The 24348-nt window shown below is 42.7% G+C and overlaps 1 protein-coding gene across 9 annotated transcripts in view; it reads left to right on the top strand.

Annotated features, from left to right (window-relative positions):
• The first annotated feature begins 21876 nt into the window (after positions 1–21876).
• foxj3 (forkhead box J3) overlaps positions 21877–24348 on the top strand; it is a 79372-nt gene continuing 76900 nt past the window's right edge. For 7 of the 9 annotated variants that reach the window (XM_033048406.1, XM_033048407.1, XM_033048409.1 and 4 more), the window contains exon 1: positions 21878–22064. The gene's annotated coding sequence lies outside the window, so the exon portion shown is untranslated. Of the gene's footprint in view, positions 22065–24348 lie in introns of all 9 variants that reach the window. The other 2 variants (XM_033048412.1, XM_033048414.1) reach the window with 1 other exon arrangement.

Here is a 24348-nt window from a genome sequence, read left to right on the forward strand (position 1 = left end):
AATTGCTCAGGTGTGTTTAATTGCCTCCTTAATGCAGGTATAAGAGAGCTCTCAGCACCTAGTCTTTCCTCCAGTCTTTCCATCACCTTTGGAAAACAATAATAAAACTGTTAGAGACATCAGCCAAACCTTAGGCTTACCAAAATCAACTGCTTGGAACACCATTAAGAAGAAAGAGAGCACTGGTGATCGCAAAGAGACTGGCAAGCCAAGGAAGACAGCTGATGACAGAAGAATTCTCTCTATAATAAAGAAAAATCACCAAACACCTGTCCGACAGATCAGAAACACTCTTCAGGAGTCAGGTGTGGATTTGTCAATGACCACTGTCCGCAGAAGACTTCATGAACAGAAATACAGAGGCGATACTGCAAGATGCAAACCACTGGTTAGCCGCAAAAATAGGGTGGCCAGGTTACAGTTTGGATTATTTTCATTTCTTACCTACCCTATTATCACTTTTTATCTACCATTTCACTTATCTGTTGTATATCTGTTGAACCCTCCAGTTTCTACTATCCCAACTAATTTTGTTTCATCAGCAAATCTGAAAATATGAGATTTTTCCTCAGCCAAGCAATAGAAAAATATTTTGAAATCTGGGGCCCAAGCTTGATCCCTGTCTATCGCATTTATCACAGCTTTGTGTTGTCATTGTGCCTATGTGTTAATCCATATACAATGTGTGTCAACTCATACACACAACTGGGGTTGTACTGACCAGTGGGTTCTGAGGTCACTAATCAAGACTTACATATTTTCCCAAATATGAGCAAAACTAATGTTGTCCAATACATTGGCCACATCAGTAATTGAAAACCAAGATGTGGATAGTTGCAGATTTGATTAGTAAGCTAAAAATAAACAATGAATACTGTAGCATCCGTATTCAAAAATTGCAGCACGAGTTCAATTACTCTGGGATGCAAATTGTTTGAGATTAAAGGCCGTCATAAGTCTAGTTTCCCTTTGTGGTTTTGAGAACTTGTTTGACTCTTGATAAAGCCACTTAATAGATGACCTTTTGCTTAACGTTTGTGCTTTTATAAGTAAAGTACTCTTGTTTGTTTAAATTACTAGCTTTCCTCCATTGAAGAGTTGTGGGACAAGCGATCTCAACATTATGACTCACTCAGTGTGTTCAGATGGACTCTATCAGTTCTCTGCATTTATTGGTAGAATAGTTAAGAAAAGACTATGCATGATTACAATCAAGCCGTCCATAGTATACAGATAAAGGGTAAAGGGTACAACATTTAGTGCAAGATAAAGTCTGATTAAGTATTGTTCAAAGGTCTCCAATGAGGTAGATGGGAGGTCAGGACCACATTAGTTGCAATGGAGGGAGTGGAATAAACGTTCATCAGATTGATCCCTGGGAAGGTGGGCTTGTCATGTGAGGAGAGGTTAAGAAGACTGCAACTACTGTATGCTCTTAAATTTAGAAGAATGAGTGGTGATCCCAATTGAAATAAGTGAAATTCTTACAGGATAGATACATTATAAAATGTTGGTTGCATGGTTGCATTCCCAAGAACAGAATTTACCAGTCAGTTATTAACTAAAGCATACAAACATCAAACAAGGACACAAGGACTCCATGGCATGATAATATTAACAGATTAGTTCCAACTGAACATTAAGTTACAAGGCTGAGTTTGTTTATATTAAACAGAAGAATGAAAAAGGATTTGTGAAAGGTATTTAGAATTTTAAAACATATCAATATGTTGAGTGTTTTAAAAAAGTTCACTCAGGCCAAGAATGAAAAGAAGGGACGGAAAACATGCAGATGAAAAAAAATTATTGAACAGATCTTGCATTCAAAGCATGGTGACCATTTGGAATGAATTTAAATAGGAGATAATCAAGGATAACCCATCGGACAGCTTATCAGGATGTTTGGTATGCATCTGACAAGAAAATGATCAGAAATATAAATACTAAACAACGTTTTTGCTTTTTGAACCCCCAGATCTTGCAAGATGGACAAAAAGTTTTTTCTCCTCAGGAATGCAATAAAATCTCCAATGCAATCATATAGCAATTATCTTACTGGAGTAATGTAAATTATATATAAAGAAAGGTCTTGACCCGAGATATTACCCATTCCTTCTCTCCAGAGAAATGCCTGTCCCGCTGAGTTATCCCAGCATTTTGTGTCTACACTAGAGTCAGATAATAACTCAAATATTAGATCCTTTGATCAAATCAACTTTGGACATTCAGTCTGGTTAGTCTGGGCATACGATTCATGGTGTAAGAATAATTACATGTGGAGTCTGAAGAAAAGGTCTCGACCCTGAAATGTCACCCATTCCTTCTCCAGAGATACTACCTGTCCAACTGAGTTACTCCAGCATTTTGTGTCTATATGTGGACAGTGGTCTTTTTTTTAAGCTAACATCATTCTGGCTAGACCAGTGGAGCTAATTTTAAGCAGGTAAGTAATTATCAAGCGAATATTTGAAAAACGTTTGATTAATAATAATCTAGAGTGGGGGATTACAACCTTTACGTGGTCTACCCTGTTTTGACTAATGCAATCAACCCGACGTGTACAAACAATTAGATCAAATAGAACATGTTGACCTACAACTTTAGGCTGTGTGCGCCATATGCAATAATAATAATCTTAAAACTTGCCTGTCCACTGGAATTCTGTTCTAAACAAAAAATGCAATACACCCTTTTCCCACTTCTAGCAGAATCCTTCAGGAAATAAATTTGAAGAAGTGGCCATCTGTTCTTCCTTGGCATCTTTGATGATATCTGCGACACTGGAAGCATCAGTTGACTGCCGATTAATTACATTGGCTCTGATCCTCCAATACTTCGTCATGGGTGCTTGATTTATGCTGCCATCTGGTGGAACTAAGTTGCAAGAAAGAATTTACAAGAAAGATATTTTGAATTGGTTGAACTGGCAATCATATGACAGATATGGAAAAGGATCAAAAGCATAATATAGCATAAAAATCCCTGCAATCTCTTACTAGAGCCAGCTGCCTTTTATTTTTTTTTGTATTCTTTCATACCACTTTTACCACATCATACTTCGGAAGATATGTTCTAAACTTCATAATATATTCATATGATCTGAATATACTCTGATGTAACACCAAGGAGGTACTGCATGGTTTGGGGTGAAATATTTCGGTGAAGGTAATATTCTAAAGCTCCTTTAACCCTTTCAAGTGTACGTGAAAGACGCAATTATACAATTCTAATGAAAAATCAAAGGAGTTCTTCCAGTGCGTAAGCCAATGTTTATCCATGTGAAAGCATCCCCTGCCTTGGATGTTGCTCTGATTCCTATCTCTGGCTGACTGGCCAGGAAACACCAATTACCATTGGCAATAGCTAGGTTCAATGAACTTATATTGTTTGGCCACCTGAACCACTTGTCAGTCTACTGCCTATAAAACCTCATGCATTTTCGCCAGAGGTGAGAAGGTAGATGAAGAGAAAAAAAGAGTAATGGAGGGGAAGTGGGGCACTTCCCTGCTAGCTGTGTTCCCTGTTGCAGGTTTGGAAAGACTGAGCCATTGGGACAAACCCAAGACCATTAGCTCCACCGTATGGCCAAGACTGGGCTGCCAGGAAGAAGGCATAGACAGCCAGTGCCTCCACTGAAGCTACGACTGAGTGGCCGGGGCAAGCCAGAGACTGCCAACGCCTCTTTTCGAGGTAAGTGTAAATTGTAGGGAGAAGCTTGAGATCGCCACGCCTCCTCCTACGAGACCAGGAGTGAACTGCTTGGACAAGCCCAAGATCGCCAGCATCACCACACATGCACCTTGATGGCAAGGGACAGCGCCCCTTTGTGGTCCTGGGCTTTCTTACCACTGTAAATAAAATATATCTTACGAGTTCACCCTACTCTACTGTGAGTGTCTGTGTGGTCACTCAATTCCAGGCATCGTCCCTGATGCCACACCCTCAATCAACTCCAAATAGATTATTTATCTCATTGCTGTTATGGGTCCCCAAGTATCCCAACATTATCCTCTTAAAACATAATGTGATATCTTGAGAACATATATAGAAACATACATTTAACACAGGAACAGGTGCTTCAGCCATTAGGTCTGTGCCGATCACAGCGTTAATTTAAACTGCACATCTGCCTGCTTACGGTGGATATCCCTCCATTCCTTGCCTATTCATGTGTCTGTCTAAATGGCTCTAAAACATTGCAGTTGTATCTGCTTCCACTATTTCCCCTGGCAGCGCATTTCAGTACATACATTTATCTATGTAAAAAAACATTCCCTGTACAGCATTAAACGTTCCCCCTCTCACCTTAAAGCTGTGTCTTCTAGTATTTGACATTTCCATTCCAAGAATGGGACTCTGACTATCTATGCCCCTTTTAATTTTATGTACTTCTATCAGGTTGACCCTCAGCCTCTGACACTCTTGAGAAAACAATCCAAATGTGTCCAATCTCTCTTCGTAGCGAATACTCTCCAATTCAAGCAACATCCTGGTGAACCTCTTCTGCACCCTCTCCAATGTTTCTACATTCTTCCCGTAGTGCTGCACCCAGGACTGCATACAGTGCTCCAAAGTTAGCCAAACCAAAGTTTTATACAGCTGCTACACTTTGCCTGACTTCCCCAACTGATGAAGTCAAGCATAGAAGTCACAGATGCCTTCTTTAACACTCTGGTTTTGCCACTATCAAGGACATATAGCTTTCCTCCTCAAGATTCCTCTGCACATCAGTGTTCTGCAATCTTACTTGACAAGGACAACTCATGGCCCCTTTAATCCCCCCCCCCCCCCCCCCCCCCCCCAATGTCCAATATCAGCTCCCTAAACCTATATGATTATTTTTTGAGGAAATTTGCACCATCATCATCTATGGTACCCAAACTTTGCCATCATTGTCTGTTATCCACACAGGAACATGTTGGTCCTGAATTCTGACCAACTGGCCTTTAGACAACTCTGACATGGATTTACCCCAAAACAGCTGCTCCCAATTTACTATCCCTAGGTCCTGCCCAATTTTGTTGTAAACCTGCATCTACAGTTCATTCCACCCAAGGTCTTTCTTATCCTTATCCATACCTATCTGAAAACCCATGGAGTTATGATTACTGTTCCCAAAATGCTCTTCCACTGTAACTCTGATCACCTGAACAGCCTCCTTTCTGAATACTCAGTTTAGTATGGACTCTTAGAAAGACATAGAATGCAGGAGTAACTCAGAGGGTCAGGAGAAAAGGATTATTGACGTTTCTTCAGACTGAGAGAGTCTATCTTAGTATGGCATCCTCCCTGGTTAGATTATTGACATAGTGTCAAGAGAGATTATGAAAAGCATTAAACTTTAATCCAATCTTTATCAACGGGGACAGTGTGGAGAGAGTGTCCAGCTTCAGGTTTCTGGGCACACACATTTTGGAGGACCTCACATGGTCCACCAACACCACTACACTGGTCAAGAAGGCACAGCAACAACTGTTCTTCCTGAGAACACTGAAAAAGACTGGTCTGCCCCAACAGCTGCTGCCAACCTTCTACCGCTGCACCACAGAGAGCATCCTAACATATGGCATCTCTGTGTGGTATCTCAGCTGCACGGAGGCTGAGAGGAGAGCTCTTCAGCGGGTCGACCACAGAGTGCAGCAGATAATTGGGACACAGCTACCAGCCTTGGAGGGCATCTACAATACACGGTGTCTCAGGAAGGCTATCAGCATTCATAAAGACTCCTCACACACTTGCAATAGTCTAGAAACATAGAAACATAGAAAGTAGGTGCGAGAGTAGACCACCAGGTCCGTCGAGCCCGCACCGCCATTCGCTCATGGCTGAACACTAAACAGACACACTTACCCACAAACAGTAGACACAAGACACAGAACACAAGACACTACCCTCCCCTTTATACCGCTATCACCCCTCTCCACCCCAAGAACCTCGTGATCTCCTGGGGGAGGCAAAAAAACGGATAAAAACCCAGGTCCAATTCGGGAAAAAAATCCGGGAAATTCCTCTCCGACCCCAATCCAGGCGATCGACACTTGTCCAGGAGATCACTCATGTCTTACTATACTAACCATACCTAGGTCCATATCCCTGCCCTCTCCCCGTAGCCCCTTATCCCCTTGGCAGCTAAAAAACCATCTATTTTAGACTTAAATATATTTAACGTTTCTGCTTCCACTGCTCCCTGGGTCAGTGAATTCCATAAATTAACCACCCTCTGGGTGAAGAAGTTCTTCCTCATCTCAGTTTTAAAAGAGCCCCCCCTTATTCTGCAACTATGTCCCCTAGTTCTAGTTTCCCCGATCATTGGGAACATCCTCGGTGCATCCACCCGATCAAGGCCCCTCACGATCTTATATGTTTCAATGAGATCGCCTCTCATTCTTCTAAACTCCAAAGAGTAGAGTTCCAGCCTACTTAACCTTTCCTCATATGTCAATCCCCTCATTGCAGGAATTAATCTTGTAAACCTTCGCTGCACTGCCTCCAGGGCTAGTACATCCTTTCTTAAGTATGGACCCCAGAACTGTACACAGTATTCCAAATGTGGTCTCACTAATACTGTGTACAGCTGCAGCAAGACCTCCGTGTTTTTATACTCAATCCCCCTAGCAATAAAGGCCAAAACTCCATTGGCCTTCCTGATTGCTTGCTGCACCTGCATACTAACTTTTAGTGATTCATGTACTAATACCCCTAGATCCCTTTGCGTTGCATTACAACGCAGCTCCTCCTCATTTAGAAAATAACTTGCCCTATCATTTTTTTTCCCAAAGTGAATGACTTCACATTTATTAGTATTAAATTTCATCTGCCAAGTTGTTGCCCACTCACCTGGCTTATCTATATCATTTTGCAGACTCTTCCTATCCTCCTCATCCCCTACTTTTCCTCCCATTTTTGTATCGTCCGCAAATTTTGATATATTACACTTGGTTCCCTCCTCCAAATCATTTATATAAATTGTGAACAACTGGGGTCCCAGCACTGACCCTTGCGGAACCCCGCTAGTTACCGGTTGCCATCCCGAGTATGAACCATTTATCCCCACTCTCTGCTTCCTATTTGTTAGCCAATCCTCTACCCATGCTAATATATTACCCCCAATCCCATAATTTTTTATTTTTAGCAATAGTCTCTTATGTGGCACCTTGTCAAAAGCCTTTTGGAAGTCCAAGTATACCACATCCACCGGTTCCCCTTTATCCACCCGGGTTGTTACTTCCTCAAAGAATTCGAGCAGATTCGTTAAACAGGACTTCCCCTTCACAAAACCATGCTGGTTCTGTCCGATGAAGTCATGTTTATCCAAGTGCCCTGTTAGTGTTTCTTTAATAATTGTCTCTAACATTTTACCCACCACCGATGTTAGACTAACCGGTCTATAGTTACCCGCCTTCTGTTTACTTCCTTTTTTAAATATAGGTGTTACATTGGCCATTTTCCAATCCACTGGGACCGTTCCTGCCTCCAGGGAGTTTTGGAAAATTATCACCAATGCATCCACAATCCCCACCGCTATCTCCCTCAAGACCCTTGGATGTAATCCATCAGGCCCAGGGGATTTATCCTCCTTCAGTCTCATTAATTTCCCTAATACCACCTCCTTGGTGATCTTAATAGTATTTAGCTCCTCCATTCCTACCGCCCCCTGTTTATCCAGCGTTGGAATATTTTTTGTGTCTTCTATGGTGAAGACTGATACAAAATACTCGTTTAATGCCTTTGCCATTTCCATGTTCCCCACCAACAACTCTCCAGTCTCACCCTCCAATGGACCAACGTTCACCTTAGCCACCCTTTTTCTTTTTATATAACTATAAAAACTCTTACTATTAGTTTTTATGTTGTTCGCTAAATTCCTTTCATAGTCTATTTTCCCCGTCTTAATTAATCTCTTAGTTATTTTTTGCTGACCTTTAAATGCTTCCCAATCCTCTACCCTCCCACTATCTCTGGCTACCTTATATGCCCTTGCCTTCAGCCGAATACTATCCTTTATAGTTTTACTGAGCCATGGCTGACTGTTCTTACCCTTACCCCTTTTTTTCTTCATAGGAATAAATTTTTCTTGAAGGTTATACAGTAGATCCTTAAACGTACACCACTGCTCATGTACCGTCTTATTCCTGAGTCTGCTATCCCAGTCAACTTTGATCAGCTCAGTCCTCATACCTTCATAATCCCCCTTATTTAGACTAAGCACCCTAGCCTGAGTTTCAACCTACTCCCCTTCTATTTGAATATGGAATTCGACCATATTGTGGTCACTTGTTCCCAACGAGTCCCTAACTATGACATTTTTAATTAATCCTGCTTCATTACACAGGACCAGATCCAAGATTGCCTCCCCCCTTGTCGGTTCTGTGACATACTGTTCTAGGAACCCGTCTCTAATACATTCTATAAACTCTTCCTCTAGTCTACCCTGCCCAGTTTGGTTTGCCCAATTAATATGAAAATTGAAGTCCCCCATGATTACAGCAGTTCCCTTTTTACATGCGTCAACTATTTGCAGATTTATGTTCTGACTAACAGCGTCACAGCGTCTGTTCGAACTTCTATCAACCGGCAGACGTTACAAGGCCTTCTACGCCCGCACCTCCAGACTTAGGAACAGCTTCATCCCCAGAGCTATAGCTGCTCTGAACCGATCCTGCTGAGTGCCCCCCCCCATGAACTGTCTCCCTCGGATGGTCACGTCGCACATCGACCCAGCACAGACCTATTTGCACTTTATACTGCTTTAACTTTTTTTTTTTTAATACTTATTTCTCTGGGTGTCTAAATTTTTAGCTAATTAGATTCAAGATGGAAGTTGCATTCCAAATCTCATTGTACCTCTGTGCAATGACAATAAAGATATTATTATTATTATTATTATTATTATTATTATAATGCAAGCTGAATTTAAAATAATAAAAACAATCCCAAAGTGCTTTCCATGTATTAATTGTGCTTTGTGTGAGGAAGAGCTTCCTAACATCAGTGTTAAATGTTCTACTTTGTGACCTCTGCCTCCTTCTGTCATTACCTTTGAGTGCTCAGGTGCTGCCATTTTATAGCCGTTCATTATCTTATTAAGTGCTGAAGCTTTCTCAATTGTTGATATATAATTTAATCTTCTGATACATGGATCTGCTTCTAAGACTTGAATAATCATTTGTAACTTAGTGACTAAAACTGGAAACATGATTTTAGTATGATACGCACTAACACTGACGTGTTTTCCACATGATTACATTTTAATGTTTGGAGAGATTAATGCTGGGGTTTTTTTGTCCCATTCAGTTTTAAAACCACGATTTAGTAATGCCATCTGGATATAAATAGACTGAGGAATAGGAAAGCAAAAAGTAATAAGAATAGGGTAGGTAATAAATGAAAGTAATCTGATGTGAGAAACAAAGTCCGATGGTAAGAGCTTCTTTAGATATGTAAAAGGAACAAGTTTGCCATTAATATGAGTCTCTTGCTGACTGAAACATGAGAAATTATATTGGGGATTATGGAAATGGGAGAAAAATGAAACAAGTATTTTGAGCGTATCATGTATGAAAACTGGAAACTGTAGCTCCAGTGTGAATTAGGAAATCAAATACGTTATCAATAGACAATAGGTGCAGGAGTAGGCCATTCAGCCCTTCGAGCCAGCACCGCCATTCACTGTGATCATGGCTGATCATCCACATTCAGTACCCCGTTCCTGGCTTCTCCTCATATCCCCTGACTCCACTATCTTTAAGAGCTCTATCTAACTCTCTTTTGAAAGCATCCAGAGAATTGGCCTCCTGAGGCAGAGAATTCCACAGATTCACAACTCTCTGGGTAAAAAAGTTTTTCCTCATCTCCGTTCTAAATGGCCAACCCAAGGGCCTGTCCCACAAGCATGCGACCTGCATGCGGCAAGCGTGACCAAACCGGAAGCAGGGGCCGCGCGGAGGTCGAGTGATCCCCGTACAGGGCTGGTCCCACCATCATGTGCCTGCATGAGGCAAGCGTGACCAAACCGGAAGCGGGGGCCACGCGGAGGTCGAGTGAGTGACGTGAAGTTCGAGCGAAGTCCGCAGGAAGTTTGCGCGTGACGTACGGTCAAGATGCTGCGTACGGCGTCGAGATGCTGCGCACGCCCGCCGAGGCGGTGCTTATGGCGTTGAGGCGGCTGCGGGCCGGCAGGCCGTTGCCCCGCAGAATTTTTGAACACGGTCAGCTTTTCGGAGCCCCGCGTGATGTCGGGACCATCTCCGCACAACTCCATACGGCTCCGGCGATCGAAGTGGGACTGGCCCCGCGAGGCCCAACGGCTCAAGCGACCACGTTAGATCGCGCTTGCCGCATGGAGTCACATGCTCGTGGGACAGGCCCTTTATTCTTAAGCTGTGACCCCTGGCTCCGGACTCCCCCAACTTCGGGAATATGTTTCCTACCTCCAGCATGTCCAATCCCTTAATATTCTTAAATGTTTCAATAAGATATCCTCTCATCCAGAGTATATAAGCCCAGCCGCTCCATTCTATCAACATATGACAGTCCCGCCATCCCGGGAATTAACCTGGTGAACCTCAATAGCATGAATACCTGGTTGTTCTCTTCCAATTATAGTCAGAGGTTGTGGGGAGAAGGCAGGAAAATGGGGTTAGGAGGAAGAGATAGATCAGCCATGATTGAATGGCGGAGTAAAGTTGATGGGCCGAGTGGCCTAATTCTGCTCCTATCACTTATGAACATATAGTCACTACCGTGGGGATCTTTAACCACATAAATGCATCCTAATTTCTCATGACCAAGTCTAAAATAGCCTATTTCCAGGTAGTTTCTATAACCTCAGTAGCAATTCCTGGCAAACTTCACAAATTCTTCTTCTACAGTACACTTGACAGTTTGGTTTATCCAATCAATATATAGATTAAAATCTAATAAAAACATTGCAATGGCCTTCAAATATGCTCAGGATACTCCCCCATTTAAGCTCTGCCTTTGTGCAAAGTTACATTTTGTTCCCACCCCACCAAGCTACATACCATTGTATCTGAGTAATATATCGCTGTTCCTTCACCGACACTGGGTTAAAATCATGGAAGTCCCCCCTCTGACTACACTTTGGGTATATGTACATCTCAAGGACTGCAGCAGTTCAAGAAGATAGCTCACCATTACCTTATAAAGAACAAGAAGGAATGGGCAATTAAATACCTCATCCTGAGATGCTCAGATCCCTTGAATGAATAAAATAAAAGTGAATATGAACTGATTCTTCCAAGCCTGCATTAATGGATTTTACAATGTCTTTTCAATGGGTAATTACAATTCAAATTGTAAGCAGGAAAGCTTTAGGTCAACTGTAGCATTTACACCTTGAAGTTTGTAGATTCAAATCCCAATCCATAGAAGACTAATCTAATGTTCAACAAAGGCATATATGGGTTAATTTATGATGGGCGTTTGACGGCAATGTACCTGTACTCGCTGGAGTTTAGAAGAATGAGGGGGGACCTCATTGAAACGTAGCAAATGGTGAAAGGCTTGGAAAGAGTGGCTGTGGAGAACATGTTTCAACTAATGGGAGACTCTAGGACTAGAGGACATAGCCTCAGAATTAAAGGACGTTCCTTTAGGAAGGAGATGAGAATGAATTTCTTCAGCCAGAGGGTGGTGATTCTGTGGAATTCTTTGCCACAAAAGGCTGCGGAGGCCAAGTCAATGGATATTTTTAAGGTAGAGATAGATAGATTCTTGATTAATACGGGTGCCAGGGGTTATAGGGAGAAGGCAGGAGACTGGGGTTTGGAAGGAGAGATACAGTAGATCAGCCATGAGTGAATGGCATAGCCGACTTGATGGGCTGAATGGCCTAATTCTGCCCCTATTACTTATGACCTTATGACCATATAGCAATTTGGGTTCAGATAAGGCATTTTACTCATGCCTGGTTTTCATCTCAAGTGCGTGGCATTATTTTGAAGTGGACAAGGAATTTTCCTTACATTCTCGGTCAATATTTATCCTTCATATTTAAAAAAAACTGATTTTGGTTATTTTAAAAATGTTGCTTTTGGGACCTTGACATGTGCAAACTAACTGGAACATATCTTGCATTTCAGCTGTCCTGAATTTGTGAACTATGTTCTATAAATGTGAGTATATTTTAAAGATTAATCCAGTGGATTACTACCGCAGGTTCGTCTTGTGGAAAGCATTGCCAGATTTGACTGCATGTGACTTTGATATGTCAGACAGCTACTCTCACAACTTATTTGTCATTCAGCTTTCGCATTCATCTCCAAATTAACACTGTGATGACATGTGGCAATGATTCAGACCGAGAGTTTGTGAACAGGCTAATGGCGAGTCACTATTGCATGTTGGCACCACTGATGGCTCCATCCATCACTTTGCTAATGCGGGATAAGACAATAACTAGTCAGGCTTTGGGTGACACAAGACCCTGCATTGTTGAGAATCAGTGATCTAGTTGTCATAAGGTCATACATTAACTGGATGTATTCAAGAGAGAGTTAGAAATAGCTCTTGGGGCTAACGGAATCAAGGGATATGGGGAAAAAGCAGAAACAGGGTACTGATTCTGGATGATCAGGCATGATCATATTGAATGGCGGTGCTGGCTCAAAGGGCCGAATACTCCTGCACCTACATTCTATGTTTTGGTTTATAGAAGTGATAGGAGCAGAATTAGACCATTCAGCCCATCGTCTACTCCCCCATTCAATCATGACTGATCTATCTCTCCCTCTTAACCCCATTCTCTTGCCCTCTCCTCATAACCCCTGACACCCGTACCAATCAAGAATCTATCTATCTCTGCCTTAAAAATATCCATTGACTCGGCTTCCACAGCCCTCTGTGACAAAGAATTCCACAGATTCACCACCCCCTGAGTAAAGAAATTTCTCCTCATCTCCTTCTTAAAGTACGTCCTTTAATTCTTAAACTATGACCTCTAGTCCAATATTCTCTCACTAGTGGAAACATCCCCTCCACATCCACTCTATCCAAGCCTTTCACTATTCGATTTTTCAATGAGGGTACCCCTCATCCTTCTAAACTCCAGCGAGTACAGGCCCAGTGCTCTCAAACGGTAGTTGTAACAGAATAGATTGATTAGTGGATGACTAGTTCTTGTACAGAGGCTCTGAACAGGATTTTCCCTGCACCAATGCATTTTCTGTGTTGAGTAAACGCTTTAAAAAAGCATTAACATGTGGTTCCTTAAGAATCTTATTCCTAATAACTGCTATTAACTGAACTACTGGGCATCTCCATCTCAGCAGTTCCATGATGGAACTGGAAGTATTGTGTATTATACTTATGGCATGGTAGAGGTGAGGATATTCATGAAATGTAATGTAAAAAAGAGGAACTGCAGATGCTGGTTATACCAAAGGTAGATACAAAATGCTGGAATAACTCAGGTGGGTCAGGCAGCATCTCTGGAGAACATGGATAGGTGATGTTTAACCCTACAGTCTGAATAAGTATCCCAACCCAAAATGTCACCTGTCCATTTTCTTCAGAGATGCTGCCTGACCCTCCAGCTGAGATACTCAAGCATTTCGTGTCCATCTTTGGGGATATCCATGAACCTTGCTCCTCCAGTTAGTTGCCTGGTTGTTCATCACCATTCTTGATGGAAAGTTTCCTTAAAGAACATCGACATATGAAACTAAAATAGAAATTTGTAAAAATAAGAATACAACGTATAAGGTTAAAATAGCAATTTCACGATATCTACAAGCTCGTGACCAAATTTTCCAATTCTCTAACTTCCCTTTTTGAACTTCCCTTTTGTTCCACATATGGAACACTTCTCTCGTTTGAGACAAACCTATAGTAATAAAATATGAGAACAAATGTTACAGAACAACCAAACGTCACCATTCCTTCTCTCCAGAGATGCTGCCTGTCCTGCTGAGTTACTCCAGCATTTTGTATCTAACTAATAATTTAAAACAATTTATAAATGTCACCCATCTAGTGATTAGATAGCAACTAAAGTGGCTATGGATTATCTTTGCAGTATAATCACAATCCTCATATGTTCATAGCAAAAATGTATAACTAGAACAAAGTGTTGGAGTAACGCAGTGTATCAGGCAACATCGCTGGAGGATCTCTGAAGGCGATGTTCCAGGTTGGGACCCTTCTTCAGACTGAAGGCTTAAGTTACAAGAATAACTGCATAACTTTGACGAATTCCCATGTAGGTATGGATGCCTGAGGCGTTATCCAATCATGATGTTTGGATAGGAAAGGTTTAGAGGGATAAGGGCCAAATGGGGGCAGATGGGACTAGTGTAGATGGGACACCTTGGTCGGTATGGGCAAGCTGGGCTGAAGGGCCTGAAGTGTTGTATGACTCTATGACACTATAACTCTATGTGGAGGAAAAGCAAGAAAATGGTCACGAACAGCAGGTCTAGCTCAGTGACAGAAAGGCTCCTCCTACCTTTAAGACCCTTGAACATTTATTTGAATTATACGATGAACTCTCATACCAAGAATATTACCATGATAAATTTACTCTAATACTCAGATGCTCAAGTGATTCTGTATGTTAAAGTCCCAATCACAATGCTGAAAAACCAGTGAGCATTGATTACCATGGCAACAGTCACATTGTTACAGAGAACCAATAAACCTTGACTTTAAAAACAGAAACAAGATGAATTCTTAAACCAACATAGGTTACCTTTATTGCCATTATTTTATATTTCAGCTACTGAGTACTGAACCAACATGATTATTAATTTGTTGCTGGAGCCAAAATAATTGTCATAGATGGTTCAAATATTAAAAAACACTAGTATTCACTGTTTCCAATGAAATACTGTATCCAATGCATTAAATTATCACATAGGTTGAATACTTGCATGGTAATATTTGTCAATGAGTGTGCCTGAAATTATCAGACAACAGTTTTGATCAATTGACCACAACTGGTCAGCGGGATACAATATTTTTTCAATCAATATATTTTTTTCCTTGCTGTAAGTTAAATTGCAGGAAGTTTATTGAAAAAAATGTGCTCAGTATCTTTCTCAAAGATACTGGAGGACAACTATATTGATGCAAACATTCAACTAACATCATTTAGCCTTTTCCCAAATTCTCCCTCTACAGCAGAATTGGTCCAAATGGTGGAAATGTCCTGATTGCTTGACAACATTTGAAAGAAAATGTAATATTTCAACAGTCCTTTATTCACAGGAATAAATATACTCTAGAATGCAGTCCACATCAAAATGTTAACCTGTAGTATTCCTACAGGCATCAACCACACGCTTGCTTTATTATTCCAGCATATTTTATACATTTTCATAATTTTCATACTCTCCATTCCTTTCAGTTTTTATCCCAGGGTAGGAGATGAATGGGAAATTGTCAGATTACTCAAGCTTTTTTTGTTGATAATAAAACAAACATTGAATTGATTCACAGGAATGGTTACATCACCAAATTCTATAGCAGGATTTAATTTAGTGTTGTAAAAATCATCTGGGGAATTTACAATGAGATTAGTAATCTGTGTCCCGAGCCTTCAATATCGTACAACCCCTAGTTGTGGGTCATAGTTCTAACTCCTATGTCATCAGCTCCTAAAGGTTACTTTCAAATCCTTGTGGCTATATGAAAAGATTGGAGAATTAATAACTGATGTGCAGTGACAAAATGTTTCTCAATCAATAATCTAAAATCATCACCACAAAAATATTTTTCCCTTAAATGTATTAAAAACAAATTCCATGTCTTTTGGAGATTTCATTAGCCAATAATAATCAGATCGCTGCCAAATTCCAACCATCTATTTAACACTAGACTAAGTGGGACTCGTTGGGTCCCATGTTCACACGGGAGGGCTGGTCCCCTGACGCAATATACCACCTCTCCACCAATTCCAATATTGGTGGCCAGTGGGGGGGGGGGGGGGCTTTATGGAGCGCTGGTATGGGTGTTGTTGGCTGCAGGGACTACTGGTCTCCAGAGGGCTAGTTTGGACATTGTGGGCCAAATAGATTCTTGGGGTGGCAGCTCAGTCCCTCAAGCCTGATGTGTTGGCAGCTCACTCACGGCTGGTGGGCTGGCAGTTGACTCACAGCTATTCCTTGAAATTCAATTTCAAGCAGGGTGCAAGGCCACCAAATTCAAATCCATTTTCCTACCATTTCAAGCAGGGTGCAAGGGCACCAAATTCAAGTGCAGTTTCTTACCTCTTCGAGCAGGGTGCAAGGCCACAAAATTCAAGTGCCGTTTCATACCACTTCAAGCAGGGTGCAAGGCCACCAAATTCAGGCTCAGTTTCCTACCACTTCAAGCAGGGTGCAAGGCCACCGAATTCAAGTGCAGTTTCCAACCACTTCAAGCAGGGTGCAAGGCCACCAAATTCAAGTGCAGTTTCATACCACTTCAAGCAGGGTGCAACGACACCACATTCAAATACAGTTTCATACCATTTCATGCAGGGTGCAACGACACCACATTCAAATATAGTTTCATACCATTTCGTGCAAGGCCACCACATTCAAATGCAGTTTCATACTATTTCAAGCAGGGTGAGACCACCATAAAAACCACCATAAAACCACACAAAACACCACACTCACAGTTCGGTAGACATTTAGTGTGTTCAGTTGATTCACAGCTCAGACAGTCGTGACCTCTCCCTCCCCCATCATGCAGAGACTGAGCCACACCCACACTTCTGGGTTTTATAATCCCTCCCACCGGAAAAGGTGTGGCCTTCATGGCGTGATTGACATGAGAGATTCCCAACATTTTTAAAACACTAATACCACTTTTGGTTTTCATTGATGGGAAGAATCCTCTGCACCTGATGAGCAGAGGGGGACTGAGTAAGATGGCCAAAAATCACAGCCGTAAGTGGTAGCATTTTATCTAAAATCAATATAGTGCAAACAGGAAGTTGTCAAGTTTAGACAAACAACCATTTGCATGCAGTGCCTTTTCACTTCAACCCAAACTCCCCCGAACAACCATTTGCATGCAGGGCCTTTTCACTTCAACCCAAACCCCCCAAACAACCATTTGCATGCAGTGCCTTTTTACTTCAATCCAAACCCCCCAAACAACCATTTGCACGCAGTGCCTGTTTACTGCAAACCAACCATATTCTCATTTTCAAACCACATTAAGGGCACTCACAGTTGAGTAGACATGTGTTCAGTGTTATTCAGAGCTCAGAGACACGTGACCATCTGGCTTCCTCCATCTTGCAGAGACTGAGTGAGGCACACCACTTCCGGGTTTTATAGTCCCTCCCCCCTCCCACCAGCAGGGGCAGCAGAGAGAATGGCACATTTTTAAAAAACATGAATATCTCTCTGATTATTCATCGATGGGAAGAATCCTCTGGTCCAGGAAGGCGGAGGGGGGCTCTGAGTGAGGTGGTCAAAAATGACGGCCGTAGGTGGCGGCGTTCTCTCGGAAATCACAGCACAGTGAGCCAAAAGCGGTTAAGATCAGACTTTTAGTAATATACTAGACCAAGTGCAGACCCGTTGGGTCTGTTCCCCCAACGTGCGGTTGTGGGGGGGGGGCGCATGTTGGGGGAACTCTCTCCCCTCCTCCCCTCCATCCCCTCCCCCACCATCCCTCCCCCACCATACCTCCCCCACCATACCTCCCCCTCCACACATCCCTACCCCCTTCCCTCCACCCTCCCTCCCCACCCTGCTCCCCACCTCTCCCCCACCCCCCTCTCAACACTCCCCCATCCCTCTCCTCCCCCATCCCTCTCCTCCCCCCCCATCCCTCTCCTCCCCCCCCCCTCGCCCCCGCCCTCACACTAATGGAGGGGAGGAGGGGAGAGAGAGAGAGAGAGAGGGGGAGGGGAAGGAGAGGGGGGGGGGGGTAGGAGAGGGGGGGGGAGGAGAGGGATGGGGGGGAGGAGAGGGCTGAGAGGGGGGTGGGGGAGAGGTGGGAAGCAGGGAGGGGGAGGGAGGGTGGAGGGAAGGGGGTAGGGGTGTGTGGAGGGGAGGGATGGTGGGGGAGGGATGGTGGGGGAGGGGATGGAGGGGAGGAGGGGGAGAAAAAGAGGGGGGGAGAGGAGAGGGGGGGAGAGGAGAGGGGGGGAGAGGAGAGGGGGGGAGAGGAGAGGGGGGGGAGAGGAGAGGGGGGGAGAGGAGAGGGGGGAGAGGAGAGGGGGGAGAGGAGAGGGGGGGAGAGGAGAGGGGGGAGAGGAGAGGGGGGGAGAGGGGGGGGGAGGAGTAGGGGGGGAGAGTAGGGGGGGAAGAGGAGAGGGGGGGAGGAGAGGGGGGGAGAGGAAGGGGAGGGGAGAGGAAGGGGAGGGGAGAGGAAGGGGAGGGGAGAGGAAGGGGGGGAGAGGAGAGGAGAGGAGGAGAGGGGGGGGGGGGGGGGAGAGGAGAGGAGAGGGGGGGGGGGGGGGGGGGGGGAGAGGAGAGGAGAGGGAGGGGGGGGGGAGAGAGAGTGCCTTTTTACTTCAACCCAAACCCAAACAACCATTTGCAGGCAGTGCTTTTTTACCTCTAACCATATATTCATTTTCAAACCAAATTAAGGGTACTCACAGTGCTGTAGACATTTGTCAGTGTCATTCAGAGCTCTGATTGAGGCACACCACTTGCAGAGACTGATTGAGGCACACCACTTCCTGGTTTTATAGTCCCTCCCCCTCCCTCCAGCAGGGGCAGTAGAGAGAATGGGGAATTTTGTAAAAACATTAATATCTCTGTCAATTTTCATCGAAGGGAAAAATCCTCGGCACACAAGCGGCGGAGGGGGGCTCTGAGCGAGGTGGCCAAAAATGACGGCCGTAGGTGGCGGTGTACTCTCGGAAATCGCAGCACAGAAAGCCAAAACCGGTCAAGAACAGACTTTTAGTAATATAGATAGAATAGATAGATATAGATTGAAATGCATGCCTGTTTGACAGAACCAATGCTGAAATGACAGGAAGCATAGATTTACTGGATATCAATTCATACAGTTAAGGTTCTTTGATGCCCGCTATTCCCATGATCAATTTGATAATAAGTACTCAAATTGTTTGATTATTCATTATTCATTGAGTTGTGTGATTGGCCTGTTGGGATATGAATAGTGAATGGATGCCAGCTGCTCCGAGGACTGACAGTTCACACTTCAGTTTCAATTCCTTCTTATGGGTTAGTAAATCAAAATCCCTTTAATATATGGCCTTAAAACTGCAGCTCAAGCTAGCCCTGTAGGATCAAATAATTGATATTTTGTCATTGTTCATGAGTGGAGGTTTTGAAAAGTTTGTTTTTAGAACTGTGACAGATAGAGCCAAATTATTGATCAAACACCATGTTTCCCAGGTACCAGGGGTCTAAGATTTGTAAATCAATGACACCTTGGATGTAAGCTTTGTGGTCCATGAATCTCTTTGGTACATATTCATGCAGTGCACAGGGATAAAAGAATAGAGGTGATATAATATAGATGTTACCTTTTTGTCCAGCCCATGTGTCTTCCAGCTGACCAGAATTCACAAATCACACAGATAGATTCTTGATTAATATGGGTGTCAGGGTTATGGGGAAAAGGTAGGAGAATGGGGTTAGGAGGGAGAGATAGATCAGCCATGATTGAAGGGTGAAGCAGACTTGATGGGCCGAATGGCCTAATTTGGCTCCTATTACTTATGACCTTATAAACTTAAATCTTCATGCAGAAAATCTGCATCTAATTAGATTAACTATTATTTTTATATAGTTACGTATGAGTACAAGAGAAGAAAACAAAATAAAACAGTCCAATTAACAAATAGGAGACAAAACCATCAACTATGGCAAAATGGAAAATAAAGTAATAACATTTTTAGTAGATGGACACAAAATGCTGGAGTAACTCAGCAGTACAGGCAGCATCTCTGGAGAGAAGGAATGGGTGACGTTTCAGGTTGAGACCCTTATTGGGGCTTCCAGAATCTGCAGTTCCTTCCAACGAATAACACTTCTTACTAATAACATGGAAGAATTGCTAGCTGCAATCTTATTTTCTCAATAAAATCAAATTTAATGCCAGTTTTGAACCTATACTGGGTTAAAAAAACGACAATTTTTTTAATGGGTAATATCATTCATGTAAATCTGCACATAAATGATAAATTTGTATTCTATACTGATTGGTATGCAGTGGCAATATTTGTTGATTCTGTACAGGAATCTTTCTTTAGATATCACGGTGTATGCTGATTTAAAGGGGCCAGTTGGGTAATAATTATCTTATGTCTGAAAACACATGTATGATTCTTTGCAAGCATCCTGTGTATTACGATACAACATTGTGGCAACATGAGGCTACATCTATACGGAATCACACATTCTGGAACTGCAGAGAGACGCAAAATTCTCGGATTGACAGCAAGAGTGGGTATTCATCTAACGTGCTTAGGAATGGATGCTTGTAACCTTCATCTCGCTTCCAGCAATGGAAAAGATTCTTAATAATGAGGGAACCAATAGAAAGGATTCTAACTAAAGGACTTCGTCAACCTGCAGCAGGTATGAACATCTTTGTTTATCGGAATATTTATTTTAGAAAATAAACGGTAATCTTCTCCTTGAGCACGTCTTTAGTAACTTCTTTCTGAATCCTTTCAATTGCACAAATATTTCTTTTGTACACCTGTTAAACTGTTCCCCATCCCTGTCATTCCCAACATTGTAAGGGTGTGGACGTCAAGATACGAAAGATCTACCATTTAATATATATTAAATTGCAGGGTATTTGTATATCTTAGATGTGTTTACTCCGTATTTTTCACACAAAGCCTCATGCATTTTACGGCAACGGAGCACCACTGAACCAGAGTCACGGTGAGCATGATGATCAATGCAAAATGAAATATTTAAACGATTAAAATATAATGTTATGTAAGTAATTTTGTGCATGGGGACTACAACGTTATTTTAAAATAACATTAGCCACTGTTAAAACAATAATAATCTGAGGGTTGTGTAGGAAGGAACTGCAGATGCTGGTTTAAACCGAAGATAGACACAAAATGCTGGAGTAACTCAGCGGGACAGGCAGCATCTCTGGGGAGAAGGAATGGGTGATGTTTCGGGTCCAACCCTAACCCTAACCTTCCCTTCAACTGCAGAAGCTGGTTTACACCGATGATAGACACAAAATGCTGGAATAAGTCAGCGGGTCACAAGGGTCTCGAGTCTCGATCCGAAACTCGAGACCCTAATTACTTTTCTCCAGAGATGCTGCCTGACCCACTGGGTTACCCCAGCACTGGGTGTCTAAAGTGGTGCCATGTATCGTCTTGCGAGGAAGACAGCCATGGTAAAACAAAATAAGGAAAGATCAATGGAAAAATCACAAACTGGGAAAGACAAATCTTTATTTATTCATAGACTAAACTGCCAGTGCAACAAATGTCTGACCTCCCTGAGGGGTATGGAGAGAAGGATACAGGATACTGAGTTGGATGATCAGCCATGATCATATTGAATGGCGGTGCAGGCTCGAAGGGCCGAATGGCCTATTCCTGCACCTATTTTCTATGTATCTATGTATCTAAATAAGGAAAGATCAATGGAAAAATCACAAACTGGGAAGACAAATCTTCATTTATTCATAGATTCAGATTCAGATTCAGATTCTACTTTAATTGTCATTGCCAGTGTACAGTACAGAGACAACGAAATGCAGTGGACTAAACTGCCAGTACAATACATGTCTGACCTCCCTAATCAGTTTTTGCAGTGAGCGGGACGTGAACCATGCACTGACTGGGCGAATGGGAGTGACAGCAGGGCTTCTTTGCGGGGTTCGGAGGTGTCCGCGCGGTGGTGTTGCGGCCGGGCGGAGCGTTACACTGGGCGGCGAGGCCCGGCGCTGCAAGTAGTTCCGGGTGTAGGCCGAGCCTGGAGCTGAGGGAGACGGAGACGGGAGCGGGACTGGGGGCGGCCGAGCGGGAGAGAGGGAGAGAGGGAGAGACTGACTGACTGTGACTGCCAGCGACCGGCCAACACCCCCAGCTCTGGCAGCGGCGGGGGACCTCTCTCAGGGCCAGCGAGTGGCACAGGGTGAGGAGTGTGAGGGGGGCTAGCGTGTGGCTCGGCGCCCACTCGAGCCTGTGAGGGGGGTGAGGGTGAGGGGGGGGAGTGAGGGGTGGAGGGAGAAGGGAATGGGGTGGTGAGCACAGCCCGGCCAAGCTCATCTCAACCCGGCCAAGCTCATCTCAACCCTCGGCCCCAACCAATTGTCGATACCGAAGCCGAAAATAGACACTGAGGCCCACGTAAGGGGAGCAGACTCCTCGCTGTGGCCTGGAATGGAGGCAGCATCCCGGGCCTGGTGGGGAAGCGGGTATCACAGGCCTGGGATAGACTGGGTAATGAGTGGCAACAAGGCATAGGCAGTCACAATTATTTGAATTACTGCTCATCTCAATGTACTACACAGGAGTAGGGGAAGATATTCGAGACATTTTGTTTACTCTGCATGATTTTAAGACTTGAAATGGTGGATTTTCGCATATGCATGATTGTATGCTTTTAAAACAGATTCTTTTGATTGTGAATAAGTCAATGCATACACCTGGAGAACGTTACTAAAATATCCACGCTGCACAGGTAAAAACACCAAGTAATACAATCCTATATTTTGCTCTGTGTCATTTAGGATGCCTGAAAACTGAGGTGTTGTGTTGTGAGGTGAAGTACAAGGCTTGTCATTTGTGGTGGTGTGAAAGATCAGATTGAGATGATCTACAGTGTTGCATAGTGTGATATTATTTGTATTAAATGGAATTGTCTTTTGAGCATCATCTTTCTGCAGTACATGTCAAACATGATTTTCCCACTGTCAATTCAATTAATGGTATCTCTTTGCTACTTCAGATGAGAGAGAGTGCCCTATGGACAATCTTTTCCCTTACTACTGTTGTTTTGGTAGTATGATATAGTATTAGATAAATCAGGTTGCGATTTTACATCAACAAGGAAGTGTGAATTCTGCAGAGATTTAATTGCAAACATTTTCGCTCCTGTTCTTAATTGTGATGTATCATGGCTTTGGGAGAATTGAATCCTTTCACTGGGTTGAATAATTCTTAATTTGCAAATTATAACATAATCCCAGGGTGTGATTTTTCATTTTGATTGGGGATAGGTTACTCTCCGATATTATTTTCCTATGCACAGAACTGTTGATTTTTGTTAAGACAGTAAACAGCTTGGCTCAGCTTGTTCAGTTTACAGGCTCATTGGCAGCTGTCTCAGTGTCATTGAGTCAGACCTGAGAACCAGTTGCTGGCAAACTTTTACATTAGAGTTAGTAAAATTCCAGGGGAGATTTTGTGGTACAACTTTAGGGTGGCTTAAATATTCTGTAAAATTCCCTGGATTGTTTTGTACAGAATATGGTTGATAATCAAAAACTTAAAGGACTGAGGAACAGAGAAAGATAATTATATTTGTATATACAATCATTCAGATTTTTCATTGGTAAAATAATTAACCTGATAATCCCTGATACATAAAACACAGATGGTCTTTTCTGGAAAATATAAAAGATCTTGTCTTAACTATTGTACCTGCACGGTGGCTTTAGAACCAAGGCCCTAGCTGTTTTATTTTCCTAACCCCTGGAAAGACTGTTTGGTTATCTGTACACTACCTACTTTGGTGCCTCTGCTGTTTGCCCTATGGTCAGAGGTGGTTTAAGATTGCCAGTGAAAGTATTCCATCAACATCACAATACCGCATCCTCTGCAGGCTGCATTTAAGAAATCCAAATTAAATCTAAGTATGAAAAGTGAAATAGTGTTTTTTATTTACCTCCTTCCTTGGTCTTAATTTGAGTTTCCAAGTGAACAGAAAAGTTTTTTCAACCAGTGTTGCTCTCATTTGTGATGAGTCTTGAGACATTATGTTGAAAATTTGAGTTGTTGATCAGTGTAATTTCAGCAATTACAATAATGTGAACAATATACCGTCTAAAATCATGAAGTGTTTGAGGTTACTTCATTAGGTGTGGAAATGGAAAATGAAGCAGGATTTGATTAACGGAGCAACGGAGATAGTTGCCTGCTGGGTTGTTATATTTTAAAACATTTGTGGAATTTTTCTTTGAAATAATTTTTCAATTTATAAAAGCTGGAGAATTACTGATTGGCATTTGTCCATGCATTGTTATTGCTTTCTACGCCCACTAATCAACATTGGTTTCCAACAATATAATAATTTAAAACATTGTAAGCTTGTTTTGAAAACCACCATCAATTCAGTTATCCATGTCTCTGTTATTTCCACCTTAACCCTGTTTTTTTTTTTCAATGGACCATCATTGGTGTTTAATCCTTTGGGT

Source organism: Amblyraja radiata, chromosome 31 (genome assembly GCF_010909765.2).
Source record: "Amblyraja radiata isolate CabotCenter1 chromosome 31, sAmbRad1.1.pri, whole genome shotgun sequence".
In the NCBI taxonomy this organism is placed as follows: Eukaryota; Metazoa; Chordata; class Chondrichthyes; order Rajiformes; family Rajidae; genus Amblyraja; species Amblyraja radiata.